The sequence below is a fragment of the Felis catus genome, chromosome A1 (genome assembly GCF_018350175.1).
Source record: "Felis catus isolate Fca126 chromosome A1, F.catus_Fca126_mat1.0, whole genome shotgun sequence".
Classification (NCBI taxonomy): Eukaryota; Metazoa; Chordata; class Mammalia; order Carnivora; family Felidae; genus Felis; species Felis catus.
In genome coordinates this window covers 112212723-112229094 of record NC_058368.1, presented here as the reverse complement: position 1 = coordinate 112229094, position 16372 = coordinate 112212723, and the positions used below count along the sequence as shown (strand labels likewise).

At 44.8% G+C, this 16372-nt stretch overlaps 1 long non-coding RNA gene across 1 annotated transcript; it reads left to right on the top strand.

Annotated features, from left to right (window-relative positions):
• Window positions 1-62: 62 nt before the first annotated feature.
• LOC109500655 lies at window positions 63-844 on the top strand. Its single transcript, XR_002158350.3, has 2 exons — window positions 63-266; window positions 457-844. It is a non-coding gene; the product is annotated as an uncharacterized LOC109500655 (long non-coding RNA).
• The last annotated feature ends 15528 nt before the right edge of the window (window positions 845-16372 follow it).

Below are 16372 nucleotides of genomic sequence, written 5' to 3'. Positions count from 1 at the left end.
GAAGTCACAAGGCCTGCTGCCAGGCAAGAAAGCCAGATGGCACCGTTACCATGGAGACCCCTGCCCAAGCACCCAACACCTGTGATCATCACCTGCCTCTTAATTCAGCTTAATCCAGATCTCCCCCCTGGGACTTGCAGGATACAAAGGGAGGGCAGGCATCTTCTGGAATCAGAACAGCTCTCCATGACAGATCCAGTGAGCTCACTCAAGGACTTGTGCCCAGAGATTCAGTGCCTCAGCGCCTCAGCAGCCTCCCCAGGAAGGTGAGGGGGCACCCCAAGGATTCATGCTGTTGTCTCAGGCTGTCTAGACCGCTCCGTACCTGAGTGCTTCAGTCCCCTTGGGTTTCTACTCTTGCCACTTGATTTTAGCCCCCTCTCCTCTGTGGGTCTTTCCCAGTCACTTGAGAGCACAGAGTGAGACACAAAGCCTAATGCCCACTTTCCCCCACAGAGCCACCCTTCCCAGCTCTGTCCCAGGCCTGATGGTCCCGCACAGAGGGAAGAGACCAGCCTTTGTTGTCACACCTCCCAAGAATCAGCTGCTGCACTGGGCGTTTCCCCACATGCAGCCCTCTCTACAGACCTTCAAGTTGGAAATGGTACCACTGTTGTGCCGTGTTAGAGACTGGGGAGCTGAGCCTCCGCTAGGACGGCCTTCAGAGGTAGTCTTTAGCCTTAGGGCTGGAGGCTGGAGAACCCCAGCCGAGGGCCACAAGGCCCTGGTATCTCCAGGACCTCAGGCTTCTCCATTGCTGGATTCCAAGCACAGTGTGACCCAGGATGGCCCCGGACCCCCAACCCCTACTCCGGGGCCATTAAAGCTTGGTTTTCTTGTTTTATGGAATTAACTATTTAATCCACATGGAATGTATGTTTTGTAAGTGGTAACAGATAAGGCTCTAATTTTATTTTGAGTTATATGTGTTGATTCAATACCATTGATGAATAATGGATTTCTCCACCAACCTGATTTGAAAAGCCAGAGTAACCACATTTGAAATTCATAACTATTTTAAACTCCAGTCAGTTTCTCTAATTTGTTTATTGCTCTGTCCCTCTTTGTCTCTTTTGGTACCAATTCCATACATTATTTATTTATTTATTTATTTATTTATTTATTTATTTATTTATTTATGTTTGTTTGTTTGTTTGTTTGTTTGTTTGTTTTTGAGAGAGAGAGAGAGACAGAGTGTAACCGGGGGAGGGACAGACACAGGAGAGGGAGACACAGAATCCGAAGCAGGCTCCAGGCTCTGAGCTGTCAGCACAGAGCCCAACGCAGGGCTCAAACCCATGAACTGCAAGATCATGACCTAAGCTGAAGTCAGAAGCTTAACCGACTGAGCCACCCAGGCACCCCTATTTACTTATTTATTAATAAGTAGGCTCCGGGGTGCCTGGGTGGCTCAGTCGGTTGAGCATCCGACTTCAGCCCAGGTCACTATCTTGCAGGTTGTGAGTTCGAGCCCCACGTCAGGCTCTGTGCTTGGAGCCTGGAGCGTGCTTCTGATTCTGTGTCTCCCTGTCTCTCTGCCCCTCCCCTGTTCGCCTCTGTCTCTGTCTCTCTGTCTCTGCCTCTCTCAAAAATAAACATTAAAAAAAATAATAAGTAGGCTCTGTGCCCGATGCGGGGCTTGAACTCATGACTCTGAGATCAAGAGTTACATGCTCTACCCACTGAACTGCCCAGGCGCCCCCTGATACAGCCATATTTAAAAAAATCAGCTTTATTGAGGTCTAGTTTATATACACTATAAAGCATATCATTCCCAACCTAAAAATCCATGTAGCAACCCCCAAATTAATATACAGAAATGCCTCTCTTCACGTAGTACCCCCCGCCCCGGCCTTCCAGCCCCAAGCAACAACTGATTTGCGTTTTGATGCCAGAGATTCATTTTGTGTGTTCTAGAATAAATGGAATCACACAGTACGTGGTTTTGTGCGCAGCTTCCTAGTTTTCAGCATTTTGTTTTTAAGATTCATCCACGTTGGCGGCATTCTGTTTGCACCTTTCTACACCACAGTGTGTTTGTCGATTCACTGGTGGGCCGTTGGGTTGTTTCCATTAGCAATTAGGCTGCTGGGCATGGTAGTGTACGAGACGGTGGGGGCAAAGTTTTCGTTTCTCTTCGGTAAGCACTCACGATGTGAATAGCTTGATCACACGGTAAGCACGTGTTTACGAAGCTGACGCACTGATTCCCAAGCCAGGTTGCGCCCTTTTACGTTCCCAGGGGCAGTGTGTGAAAGATGGAGTTTCCTCCATCACTTTAAAAGTTCTGCCATTCTGGGGCGCCTGGGTGGCGCAGTCGGTTAAGCGTCCGACTTCAGCCAGGTCACCATCTCGCGGTCCGGGAGTTCGAGCCCCGCACCGGGCTCTGGGCTGATGGCTCAGAGCCTGGAGCCTGTTTCCGATTCTGTGTCTCCCTCTCTCTCTCTGCCCCTCCCCCGTTCATGCTCTGTCTCTCTCTGTCCCAAAAATAAATAAAAACGTTGGAAAAAAAAAATTTTAAAGTTCTGCCATTCTGGTGGGTATGTACGAGGACAGCGCTATGGTTTTAGTTTACGATAACGACTCGTGATGTTGAGCATCTTTTCATGTGCATATCGTCAATTCATATACCTTCATCTGTTAAGTGTTTGAATCTTTTGCGTATTTAACAACCTTATTGTTATAAAGTACACCAAACCGCATATATGCAAAGTATGCAATTTGCCCAGTTTTCACATATGTATGCACCTGGGAAACCATCACCACAATCAGGATACCAAGTATTTTTATCAGTCCCCCAAATTTCCTGATGCACTTTTGTAATCTGTCCCTCCCATGTCCAGGCAACTATTTGATCTGCTCTCTGTCACTATAGATTATTCTGTATTTTCTAGAAATTTACATAAATGGAATCATACACCAGATACTTTAACTTTTTTCTTAATTTGAGAGAAAGAGAGAGAGGACATGGGGGAGAGGGGGACAGGGGAGGAGAGAGAGAGAATTTCAAGCAGGCTCCACACTCAGCACAGAACCTGATGTGGGGCTCGATCCCACGATCCTGGGATCATCACCTGAGCCAAAATTGAGAGCTGGACGCTCAAATGAATGAACCACCCAGATGCCCCTACTTTGACTTGTCTTACACATCATAATATTTGCGAGATTCCTTTATGTTTTTGCATGTACCAATAGTCTGTTCCTTTTTTCTTACAGAGTGCTGTTTCATTGTACGGATGTATCACAATCCTTATTCTACAATATGTAGCGTGTCATGTTTTTCCAGCTATTTTGATGGTATTTAGCTTTCATTTTCAGCCATTTATAATGTGTCTAGGCATGGTTTCCAATGACCTTATCCTTTGGGGGTTTGCAGAGCCTCCAGAATATATCAGTTTACATCTTTCACCAAATCTTGGAAGGCTTATTTCTTCCAATATTTTTTTGCAGTTGATTTTTCCTCTCCTGCTGGGACTCCAGTGACACCTCTGAGGGACCACCTAGCCCCTGTTTCTGGGCTTCCACCCTGAGCAGCATGGACTCATGTGGGGGCTGGTCTAGAACCTTGTTGTTTGGATGGGGTGGGGGCTGGGCACAGGAACCAAGCTGCAATGGCAGTGGGGGTTGTTGGAGAATCTCTTGAGCTGGGAGTTCCTCCTGGGCCTTCTAACTATCCCTTTTATGGCTCTTGCCTCTTCCTGATGTTTGTGACCCTAAGAACCATCTGCCCCTCTCCAAGCCAGTGTCCCACCTGAAGGCACAGGGCAGACTGGGTACAAGATCCTTGGGCTCTCCCCTCCCTGGAGTGGCTCCAGGACCTCCCATGGTGGGGTCAGACCTAGATGCCTACCCTTCCTGACCTGTCTGTGCCCAGTCCCTCAGCATTGCCCCTTTCTTCTCCATGACATATCCTTGATGCCTTCTCTATCAAATTAAAAAAGAAAAAAATTAAATTTAACCTTTAAACATTTAAATATAGGGGCGCCTGGGTGGCGCAGTCGGTTAAGCGTCCGACTTCAGCCAGGTCACCATCTCGCGGTCCGGGAGTTCGAGCCCCGCGTCGGGCTCTGGGCTGATGGCTCAGAGCCTGGAGCCTGTTTCCGATTCTGTGTCTCCCTCTCTCTCTGACCCTCCCCCGTTCATGCTCTGTCTCTCTCTGTCCCAAAAATAAATAAACGTTGAAAAAAAATTTAAATATATTTTCCCACAGGTCCCTGGTGCTCTGCTCATTTTTTTCTAATTTTCTTTTCTCTCTGTTCTTCAGACTGCATAATTTCTATTCATCTATCTTGAAGTTTATAGGTTTTTTTCGCCCTCTCATCATCACCAAGCTGCTATTGAAATCAGTAAATTTTTTAAATTCCGATTTTGTATTTTTCAGTCCTAACATTTCCATCTGGCTCCTTTTTATAGGTCCTGTGTCTACGCTGAGAACTTCTATCCTTTTATTCATTCCAAATGTGTTTTTCTTGACCTAATGGAGCACAGTTATAATAGCTTCTTTGAACTCTTGGTCTGATAATTGCAATGCACGGGCCACCTTGGCATTGGCATTTATTGTCTCTTCCTTGGAGAAGTGGCCACATTTTCCTGGTTCTTTGTATGTTGGCTAATTTTGAATTGTCCCAGACATTGTGAATGTTATGTTGTGTAGACTTTGGGTCCTGTAAATAATCCTCCAGAGAGGTCTATATTTTTGTTCTAGCAGACAATCAACTGGGTTAGGTTCAAGCTGCATGTTCTGTCTTACCTTCCGTACGTAACGACTCAAATCTCAGTTCAGTTCTCTAAGCCTGCGCTGTATTGGCTTGGCTCTGTTCTTGAGCATGAATTATTTAGTGATTAGGCTAAAAAGATACGTGCACATGGTTTAAAGCTCAGTTTGGTTTTCAAAGCTTTGCTGTGCTGGTTTGGGTCTGTCCCATTCAGGCAGAGCTCAGAGGTTAGGCCATCCGTGTGCACTGATTCACAGAATTAAGAGACCACTTTCCTGGCTCTCTCTCCTCCTGGATTCCTTCCACACTCTGTGTCCTCCCGGGGCCCCCCTTCTGCCACTGCTGCATTATTGCTGTGCAAGTGGAGCCTGCCCTCTGGGTAAAGCCAAGAGACTGCGAGAGACAGAGACAAAGACAGAGACAGAGAGACACCGAGAGAGAGAAGATGGGAAAGTTCCCCCTGCATGGATCACTTGTCTAGAAGTGTCATCTCCAAAATCTGTTTTTGTTTACTCTTTAGAGTTCTCCGGTAGTTAGATTTTTAATATGGCTCAAAGTTTTTGTTATAATCAGTGGGAGGAGTTGACTAAGTGAGCTTACGCTACCATGCCAACACTGGAAGCTCCTTTCCCCCACTTTTAATAAAGTTTTTTGTCTTCTTATTGTTATGTTGTAAGAGTTCTTTATATATACTGGATACAAGTCCTTTGTCAGAAATATGTATTGTGAATATTTTCTACCGGGCTGTGCCTTGACTTCAATCTTGTTAACAATGTCTTTCTAGGAAATTTTTTTCATTTTGAGGAAATCCAATTTGCATTTCTCATTTGGGCTTTTGGTATCCGAAGAAACATGTGCTTATCCTAAGACTGTGATGATTTCTTCCTATGTTTTCTTCTAGATGTTCTACACCCTTACCTTTTATGTTTAGGTCTCCTATAATTGTTTTTGAGTTAATCGATACGGTTTGAGGTAGGCATCAGGATCTATTTTTCCATTTAGATCTCCACTATATCAATGTCATTGGATGAAGACTTTTCCTGTTTCTCATAATCAGTACTATATGCACAGGTCCATTCATCCTGGCCTCTCTGCTCTGTCCAACTGACCAATACTGTGGCATATTCTTGATTACTGTGATCAGTGTTTCTCAATCTTGGCACTATTGACAGTTTGAGCCAGATTACTCTTTGATGTGGGAGCTGTCCTGTGGACAGCTGCAAATTTACTCTATGCCTTGAAATCAGCTAGAGTAGTTTGCCAATTTCGTTTTTTTTCAAAATATACTTTAACATTTAAAAAATACATTAAATAGTTCACTGGTGCCTGGGTGGCTCAGTCAGTTAAGTGTCTGTCCGACTTTAGCTCAGGTCATGATCTCGCGGTTCCTGGGTTTGAGCCCTGCGTTGGACTCTGTGCTGACAGCTTGGAGCCTGGAGCCTGCTTCAGATTCTGTGTCTCCCTCGCTCTCTGCCCCTCCCCACTTCTGTGTGTGCTCGTGCGCTCTCTCTCAAAAATAAAGATTAAAAAATTTCAAAAAAAAATACACTAAATATTTTAAAATTTTTAAATAAATATTAAATAATATTAAATATTTAACGTTAACACATTATTAATATTAAATACTTTTAAAAAGCCTATGTCCACACTTTCATAGAAATTTATGTTGAATTTATCTCTAAATTTCAAGCTTTTTGCACTTTCTTTTTTAGCTAGTAAAATCTACCCCTTCGATAGTTTGCAGATCTATGAATTTTAACCAATCATCCCATCAAGTAACCACCACCTTAATCAAGATAAAGACCAGTCCAATTACTCCCCAAATTCCCTTTTGCCCAGTGGTGTGCTGGTAAACCGGTTCTCAAAAACAAACAAAGAAGACAACACAACTGAGCCTTGACTGTTGGCTTATTTCCCTGGTGTCAACACTCCCACCCTGGCCAGTTTCAAACTGCTGACACGGCATCACTAAATGTGCAGTTGGGAAGAGGGGTGCGGACTGGGCACCTGTAAGCTGCTTCTTAGGGCATCACTCACTGTGTCCTTCAGTTGAAAACCCTTCTCGCCTCTATTTAACCTCCAATCTTTCTGTCCCTGTGGTTTTGCCTTTCCCCAAACTCACATAAGTAGAATCGGATGCAAGTTCCAGTCTCCCATCCTCTAGAACATAGATCTCTGCCTTCTGGACTGCCAGAGGCCACGGAGTCTGCACCAGTGTCCCTTCTCGCTGCATTCTCAATCAGACAGAAAGCCGGGGGGCGGGGGGAGGGTTAGGGCCCATTTCATTTGTTCCCTTTCCCTCCTAGATCACTGTCCAGAACTTTCTGTTTTCCACTGTCTTCAAATAGTGGCTTCCTATTTTATCCAGTTTTCTAGTTGTTCACAGTGGGAGAACAACTAATACCAGCAGTATCGATGTGATTAGAAGCAGAAATCGCTGTAACCAGTTTTTAATAGTCACATTTATTTCAGTGGTCACTCTAGGCCGGGACCCATGCTGGTCATTTTTTGTTGATTACTTTATGTCCTCTTAAGAATCCTATCAGCGAGGTACCATTATTACCCCTTTGTAAAGATAAGGAAAGGAGGTTTAAAGAGGGCAATAAAAGGCCACCAGTAAATGGCAGGGCTGGAATTCAAATTTAGGCAGCCGGATTCTGAGGCCAAAGTATTTAATCACTTTGCCATTGAAAATTATTTTATATTGAGGAGGGCACCTTCTGGGATGAGCACTGGGTGTTGTATGGAAACCAATTTGACAATAAATTTCATATTAAAAAAAAAGAAAAAAAAAGAAAATTATTTTAGGTGACCATGTGATCAGTTTTTATTTTAACAGCAAATACATTTGATTTACCGCATATTAGAAAAAATGTAATTGTCCCATCAAAGCCATGATTTTTCAGGTATTTCTGCCTGGGACAAGACTAAGGTAGACTGTTTTTCGATAAAATGCTGAGTCTCCTTGCATACTGATCACAAGCTGTCATCAGATACGGCAAAAACACACAGGTGACGTGAGAACACCTGCGCTCCAGGCCGCACGTACTACACTTCACCCCTTCCAGTTTGGCCCCTGCGTCCACGTGCCTCTGTAGACGTGGATGACTGTAACTCATTTTACATAAAAGGACTCAGGCGTCACAATGTGCTTTCTTCATTCCATATGTGCTGGACTTAGCCCGTCCCCTTCAGTATAGTCTTCTTTTTTTTAATGTTTTATTTTTGCGCGCGCGAGAGAGCACTAGTGAGGGTGGGGTAGAGACACAGAGGGACAGAGGATCCGAAGCGGGCTCTGCACTCAGAGCAGTGGGCCTGATGCGGGGCTCGAACTCACGAAGCTTTGAGATCATGATTTGAGCTAAAGTCGGACGCTCAACCAACTGAGCCGCCCAGGCGCCCCTCCATATAGTTTAAAGCCAGCCCCTCTGGCCTTTCGTGGGGTTGGTGCTCCTCCCCACGTGCAAGAAGTCTCAGGCGACTTCTAGAGGGCCCCCTCCTCACAGCTGCTGTGCCACTTACTCTAACTGTAGCTCAAGCAAGCATCTGGCTCAGCAGAGCCTCTACCACTGGGGACCCATCCCCTGGGGGCTGCCGCCAGTTCACGAGGCATGGGCCTTCTGTGGCTTCACTGCATATCCCCTCTCGATCCCCACACTCGTGGACCAGCTGGAACGATGGGGCCCAGAGATGCGGACTGACTTTTCTGGAGTCACAGAACGTGGAGCGAGGACCGGGTACCGAGCACTGTGCCTAGGAAGCACCTGGAACATACCCTCCCCTGTAACCCTCGCAATCCTGGGGGCAGGGATTCAAATCTCTGTTCTGGAGATGTGGCACGTGAGGCCAGCGTGGCTGAGTGTCTTGTTCCAGGTCCCTATGGCCCTTCAGCCTGAGCTTTTAGCCCCTGTCGTCCAGGAGGAGTACGCTGGCTGCCTGGGCAATCCAGATGAGGAAGCAGAGATTTGAGAAGGCGGGGTGACCAGCGAAGCCACCCGCAGGAGGCACAAGGGCCCAGGCTGCAGGCAGAGTGCCTCTGTCCCACCAGGGAATGTACGTGAGGAACAAATGCCCTTGCAATGGCCCTGCTGAGGACACAAAGCATGGACAAGGCCCAGGGCGCAGAGGCCACATGGGGACCTCACGCTTGACGAGAAGTCAGACTAAAGTCTGCAGCTCAACCACTAGGCGGATTCTGTGTCAATTGCCACCTGGTTTTCTTCGCTGGGAAAAAACAAAGTCCGCTCCCTGGGCGCTCCTGCTCCCAAAATGGCTCTTTGTGCTTTCCTCCTCCGGCCAGGCCAGGAGTGACACCTTTATCACCTGGAGGCTGCCCCCAGGGTTTGCTGCTCTGTGGGGGGTGGGGGAGGGGAAATAGATGCCCTGAGGGTCCCTCCAGGGGTGGAACTCGCCTCCTGCCTCTGGGAAGCCCTCCCCCGGGCTTCTAGTGTCTTCTGACCTCTCTCAAGATGTCCTCATCTTCTTTTGTCTTCCAGGGAAAAGCTCCAGTAAAGTTGATATTCTAAGCCACCTCAGGGCAGGAGCATGCCAAGTTTCCTAGGGCCTTTTCAAGATGTAATAATAACCCAGTACTTTTTATGTCGTTTATCTCTTCCCACAAGGATTGATGATGTGCTTACTTTCCCCTTTCGGCCAGGCCACCAGGTGAGCATGTCACCCACCCTCTGTGCAATCCAGATAAGTCTGCAGTTGTCAGGACAGACCTTCACTTAACAAGGGCCGTCTGCTTTACAACACTGGCAAACCAAAGACACGCGTTTACAGACAGCAGTCCCAGGAATGGTACCAGGGCCACCTGAGAGTGTTGTAGCTCTTACTGGAGAGCCTGGCTCTCTCCCACCCTCACCTCCCTGCCCACTCTGGTCTCCACACCTCTTTGCCTATCAGCATCATCTGCACCGCCCCCCCCCCCCCCCCCCCCCCCCCCCCCCCCGTCCCTCCCGCCCCCGCCCCAGGGCCTCTATGTCACCTATTCGCTATTTCTTCTCCCGGATCTACATGTGACCCTGACCTCCAGCCACGCTCATTCTGACACTTAAAACTCTGATCCTGGACAATTGCAGTCCCTTCCAGCTGGTTCCGACCTTCAGATGCTCCCCTGCCAACCACACATGTTGCCAGACATCTCCTCCTAAAATTCTGATTTTTTCCTATTGCTTCATTGCTCAGAAACCTTTGGTGGGTCCCTCTGGTTTAAGAAAGCAAATCCAGGGGCGCCTGGGTGGCGCAGTCAGTTAAAGCGTCCGACTTCAGCCAGGTCACGATCTCGCGGTCCGTGAGTTCGAGCCCCGCGTCAGGCTCTGGGCTGATGGCTCGGAGCCTGGAGCCTGTTTCCGATTCTGTGTCTCCCTCTCTCTCTCTCTGCCCCTCCCCCGTTCATGCTCTGTCTCTCTCTGTCCCCAAAATAAATAAACGTTGAAAAAAAAATTTTTTTTTAAATAAAAAAAAAAAAAGAAAGCAAATCCAAACCATACAGTCTGGTGCCCCAGGGCTTTTACAATCTAGCTGCCTCTCTACTATGCAAAGCAAATTTCCCCTCAGCCACCTTGGATTTGGCAAAGCCCCTAAAAGCTGGCACGTTGCCCTATTGTGCTTTTCTTGACGTGGGGTAACGCTCCCGCCTGAGCAAGCCCGCAGCCTTCTCCCAAGACACGGCCCAGGTGGCCAGGGGTGCTATATTCACTTCCTAGGCCCAACTAACACAAGACCCCAGACTGAGGGGCTTCAACACTGAAATTTTATCTTCTCACAGTTCTGGAGGCTGAGCCTCCCCCTGGTCTGTGCGCGGTCTTCCCTCTGTGTGTATGTCCTTCTCTCTTATAAACACACCAGCATCTTAGAATAGGGCCCATCCTAATGACCTCATTTTACCTTAGTTACCTCTGTAAAGAAATCTTATCTCCAAACAGGGTTACATTCCGAGGTGCGAGGGGTTAGGGCTTTAACACACGGATTTTAGGGGACACAATTTAGCCTATAAAGTCCTCTGAGGTGGACTCTAGAAATTCTAGATGCTCTTCTCCATCCTCAGACTTAGTCTTTGGCTTCCTCTCAGCCAAGGGTCGGAGGGGTTCTCACCTTGCTTTGCTTTCTGTTTGTTTGGGTTGTGAGGCGCTCAGCCCTCTTCTGCCCCCGCCCCTCAGGCTGTGTCACAGACAGAAGGGCCATGATCTCTCAGGGGCAGGAGCCAGGCCACCTGCTTCAGCTACCAGCCAGGGCTGTTCTGGTGTCTCCTGGTACCCAGCAGGGAGTTTGCCTTGCACCCTCCGGATGCATCCAAATGTGGGTGTTTATATCCCAGCTCTATGACGTGACAGTGTCACTTTGGGGAAGAAAGCCCGAGTCTCCAATCCCTCAGCTGTCATTTGGGGACAAGAACAGCATACGCTTCTTAATTTAGACAGTAAGGGTAAGAATAGTGCCTGACATATAGTAGCCTGCTCCCAAATGATGGTGATCATTACCTGTGAGTCCCCAAAGCTCTTCCCAAACTTCCCAGCTTCCAAGATCCAGATAGAGACATGAAGACTGACTTACCTGATGGGATGCCTGGGTGGCTCAGTCGGTTAAGTGTCCGACTTCGGCTCAGGTCATGATCTCACGGTTGATGAGATCCAGCCCTGCGTCGGGCTCTGTGCTGACAGCTCAGAGCCTGGAGCCTGCATCCGATACTGTGTCTCCCTTTCTCTTCACCTCTCCCCCACTTACACACACTGTCTCAAAAATAAATAAACATTAAGGAAAAAAAAAAAAAAAAACTAGGGGCGCCTGAGTGGCTCAGTCGGTTTAGCGTCTGACTTTGGCTCAGATCATGATCTCACGGTTTGTGAGTTCGAGCCCTGAGTCCGGCTCTGGGATGACTGCTCAGAACCTGGAGCCTGCTTCTGATTCTGTGTCTCCCTCTGTCTGCCCCTCTGTTGCTTGCACTCTGTCTCTCGAATCTCTCAAAATTAAATACAAATTAAAAAATATTTTAAAAATAATAATAAAAACTTTAAAAAAAGACTGACTTACCTGTTGCCAATACTCTGGGCATGTGAAACAGGGAACTCTAAAATTTTATATATATATACATATACATATATACACACACACATATATATACACATATATATACATATATGTATACATACATAAAATTTTATATTTATATATAAAAATTTAGAGTTCCCTGTTTATATGTATATATGTATACATATATGTATACATATATACATATGTATATATGTGTATGTATATATGAATATACATATAATATAAACATTCTATTATATATAAAAATATATATGTCTCACACTACCCCTTGTACTTATATTTTCTGTGTTTCATTTTAAAATGCTAGTCATGGGATGCCTGGGTGGCTCAGTCAGCTAAGCATCTGACTCTTGATTTTTGGCTCAGGTCATGATCTCAAAGTTCGTGAGTTCGAGCCCTGGGTTGGCTCTGCGCTGACAGTGTGGAGGTTGCTTGGGATTCTCTGTCTCCTTCTCTCTCTGCCCCTCCCCTGACTACTCTCTCTCTCTCTCTCTCTCTGTCAAAATAAAGAAATAAACATTTTTTAAAATTAAAAAAATTAAATTCTAGTCATAAAGCCAATTACCTATTACAGAGATATTTTGTCACTTTACCACAAATTTTAGATAAAATATACTTAAAATTACTTTTAAATGAGATAGAAAAACATCATATACCCTATGGTTCCCTCAAGACTCTTACATGTAACTTTTAGCAGGGAAAATAGGCATTTTCCTAGTTATCCACAAGGGGGAAGACTGATTCCATTTCTTCTGAAAGGTCTCCATTGGCTCATCATTAAAGATCATTTCAAACTGGTATTTCTGGGGTGTGTGTGTGTGTGTGTGTGTGTGTGTGTGTGTGTGTGTGTGTGTGTGACTATTTCTCTCAAATGAGATTTCTCTATGCGAGGAAGATGCCATTTTTTTTAAGCTGACAACTTACAGATGGCTGTTGGTTTGAAAACATATTTCAAAATCATTTATACACACAATCTCCCTGCAGTCAGTCATGGAGAATCCTAACAAATGCTGCATCCAGAATGTAAGAATACTGTGGTTATTCCACCAGAAAGTCAAGCAAATTATTTAAATTCACAGGGATGGAAAAAAAATCATCTTTTTTCAACATCAAACAGAAAACATTCTCTCTTTGAAAATGTAAATCCCTTAAATGTATTCAAGAATTTTAATAGTCATCCCGGAAGACTATCTTATTACTCTTTGAAGCCCTTAAAGAATTTTTCTTAAAATAGTCACACGCTACTCAGGGTGGAGGAGAGAGGCTTTTTTAAGCGACGGTGGAGGTGGAAGGCCCCATGAGTCCCCATGTACCTTTTTCCAGAAAGGGAGAACAGCTCTCAGAGAATCACTAGGCAAATGTAGGGGTGCGGGGGAAATCTCCTAAGAGCAAGGCACAGGGTCCATTTCCCATCTGTTTTACATCTGGGGTTAGAAACAGGCCTTAGAGCTCTCAACCACAGGGAGAGCCTCCAAGATAGTTAAAAAGCAGAAGAGAACTTGGATCTCCCATCTGTAGGATGCCTGCACCCAAGTTTTGGTCCAGGTGAGGGTGAGGGCAAGCCCAGGTGGTAGGCAAGCCAGAGGCAGAAAGTGGTTTGCCTTTTTTCAGCTAATAACCAAACATCAGACTCCGTTCAAGCAACTGGATCTCCATCCGTGATCAGAAAAACCGAAGAACTGGGTGGCTCAGTCGGCTGAGTGTTGACTCTTGATTTCTGCTCAGGTCACCATCCCAGGGTTGTGGGATTCAGCCCTGCATCCAGGCTCTGCACTGAGTGTGGAGCCTGCTTGAGATTCCCTCTCTCTCTCTCTCTCTCTCTCTCTCTCTCTCTCTCCCTCTGACCTGCTCATTCTCAAGCTCGCTCTCTTGAAAAACTCAAAAAACACATAAGAATCAAGAAGATGCCGGCTATTTTACTCAAGAATTTTTTTCCAAGGAAATGACTGAGGGTACTTACAGAGATATGGCTTTTTAACATATTTAGCACAGTGTTGGTTACAACAGGGAAAAGTAAATAAAAAATAATTTTTAAGAGAACTCCCAAATATCCAGTAGCGAGGGATTGGTCAGATAAATGCTAATGTATCCACACGAGTAAATATTATGAAACAATTAAAAATTATAACATAGAAATGCATCTGTTGCCATACAAAAACGAGTCTTAATATATTAAGTAAAAGCTTGTTTTTTAAAAAAAATGTTAATGTTTATTTAATTTTGAGAGAAAGAGAGACAGAGTGCCAGCTGGGGAGGGGCAGAGAGAGAGGGAGACACCATCTGAAGCCGTCTTCAGGCTCTGAGCTGTCATACAGCTCGACCCATTCCTCGAACCCATGGACCTCGAGATCATGATCTGAGTTAAAGTCGGATGCCTCACTGACTGAGCCACCCAGGAGCCCCAAGACAGCTTGTTAAGAAACGGTCTATACATATATATATATATATATATATATATATATATATATATGTATGTTCTCAGTTCTCTTTTTGCTAATTTTTTATTTTCAACTTGTAAAAAATACTACACAAAATACATGCTAGCTATAGAAAAGTTACATTTAAAAAAAAAGACAGAACCCCAAATTCCTATCAAAATGCCAGCAAGATATCTTGTAGATATAGGTAAGATGATTCTAAAATATATACGGAAAGACAAAGGAACTAGAATGGCTAGCATAGTTTTTGAAAAAGACTAAAATGGAAAGAATCATTCTACCTGATTTCAAGATTTAATGTGTACCTACAGCAGTCAAGATTATGTGGGATAGGTGGAGACGCAGGGATACCCAGAAAAAGATCCACACAAGTAGGCCTGACTTTTGATAAAAGTGTAAAAGCAAATCAACAGAGAGAAGATAGTATTTTCAACAAATGGTGCCAGAGAAATTGGCCATCTGTGGGGGGAAAAACTATCCTCAACCTGTCTTATACCTTATGTGAAAATTAACTCAGAACAGATCACAAACTTAGATGTAAAATGTAAAACTATAAAATTTTTAGGAAAAGAAAAACTAGGAGAAACTCTTTAGGGCCAGGGAATATTTCTCAGCTATAACATCAAAAGCACAATACATAAAAGGAAAAATTGATAAACTAGACTCCATTAAGAACTTGTGCTCAGAAAAAGACTCTGCAAGAGGCTAAAAAACAAGTTACAGAGTGGGAGAAAATAGTTGCAAAGCACACATGGGACACAGGACCAGTATCTAGACCATGTAAATAACTTGCAAAACCAAGCAGTAAAAAAACCCAGAGAGTCCAACTAGGAAAAGGACACCTCATTCATATGACCAATAAGCATAGGAAAAGATGTTCAACATTATTAGCCATTATGAAAATGTAAGTTGCATCACGATGAGATACCGCTAAACATCCGTCAGAATAGGGAAAATAAAAAATAGTGACAACACGAAAGGCTGGTGAAGATGTTCGGAAACTGGATCACTCACTCATACATTGCTGGTGAGAAAGTAAAAGAGGACATTCACTCATGAAAATGGTCTCTTGAAAAACGAAACATGCAACTACCAGAGAACCCAGCAATGGCACTCCTGTGCATTTATCCCAGAGAAATGAAACCAAAATCTATAGAAGAGTGTATGTAGCAGTCACATTCATAGGAACCGAAAACTGGAAACAACATGGATTCTCTTCAATGGGTAAAAGGTTAGACTGTGGTATGTCCATACCTCGGAAAACTACTCACCAGTAAAAAGGAAAGAACCACTGACATGCACAACCATCTGGATGATGCTCAGGGAATTATGCTAAGTGGAAAAAGCCAATGCTAAAAGGTTATGTCCTGTGTGCTTCCTTCTCTGTAACATTCTTGAAATGACCAACTTACAGAAATGGAGACATTTAGTGGTTGCAAATAGTTAAGGAGGGCTAGAAGCAAGAGGGAGGCGGGTATGACTATAAAGGGGACACATGGGGGATCCTGTGTGGTGACAGAAATGTCTGTATTTTGACTATCAAGGTCAAGATCCTTGTGGTCTTGCACAATAGTTTTCCAAGATGTTACCACTGGAAGAAGCTGGGTAAAGGGTATGCAGGGTCTCTCTGTATTATTCCTTAAAACTGCATGTGAATCTATAGTGATCTCAAAATTAAAAGTTTCATTAGGGGGAATGTAAACTGGTACAGCCACTCCGGAGAGCAGTATGGAAGTTCCTCAAAAAATTAAAAACAGAGCTAACTACAACCCAGCAAAGGCACTACTAGGTATGTATCCAAAGGATACAAAAATGCTGATTTTGTATCCAAAGGATACAAATATTGGGCACATGCACCCCAATGTTTAATAGCAGTGCTATCAACAATAGCCACAGTATGGAAAGAGCCCAAATGTCCATCGACAGATGAATGGATAAAGAAGATGTGGTGTATACGCGCGCGCGCGCGCGCACACACACACACACACACACACACACACACACACAATGGAGTATTCCTCGGCAACCAAAAAGAATGAAATCTTGCCATTTGCAACAACGCGGATGGAACCAGAATGTATTATGCTAACCAAAATAAGTCGGGCAGAGAAAGACAAATATCATATAATTTCATTCCTATGTGGACTTTAAGAAACAAAACGG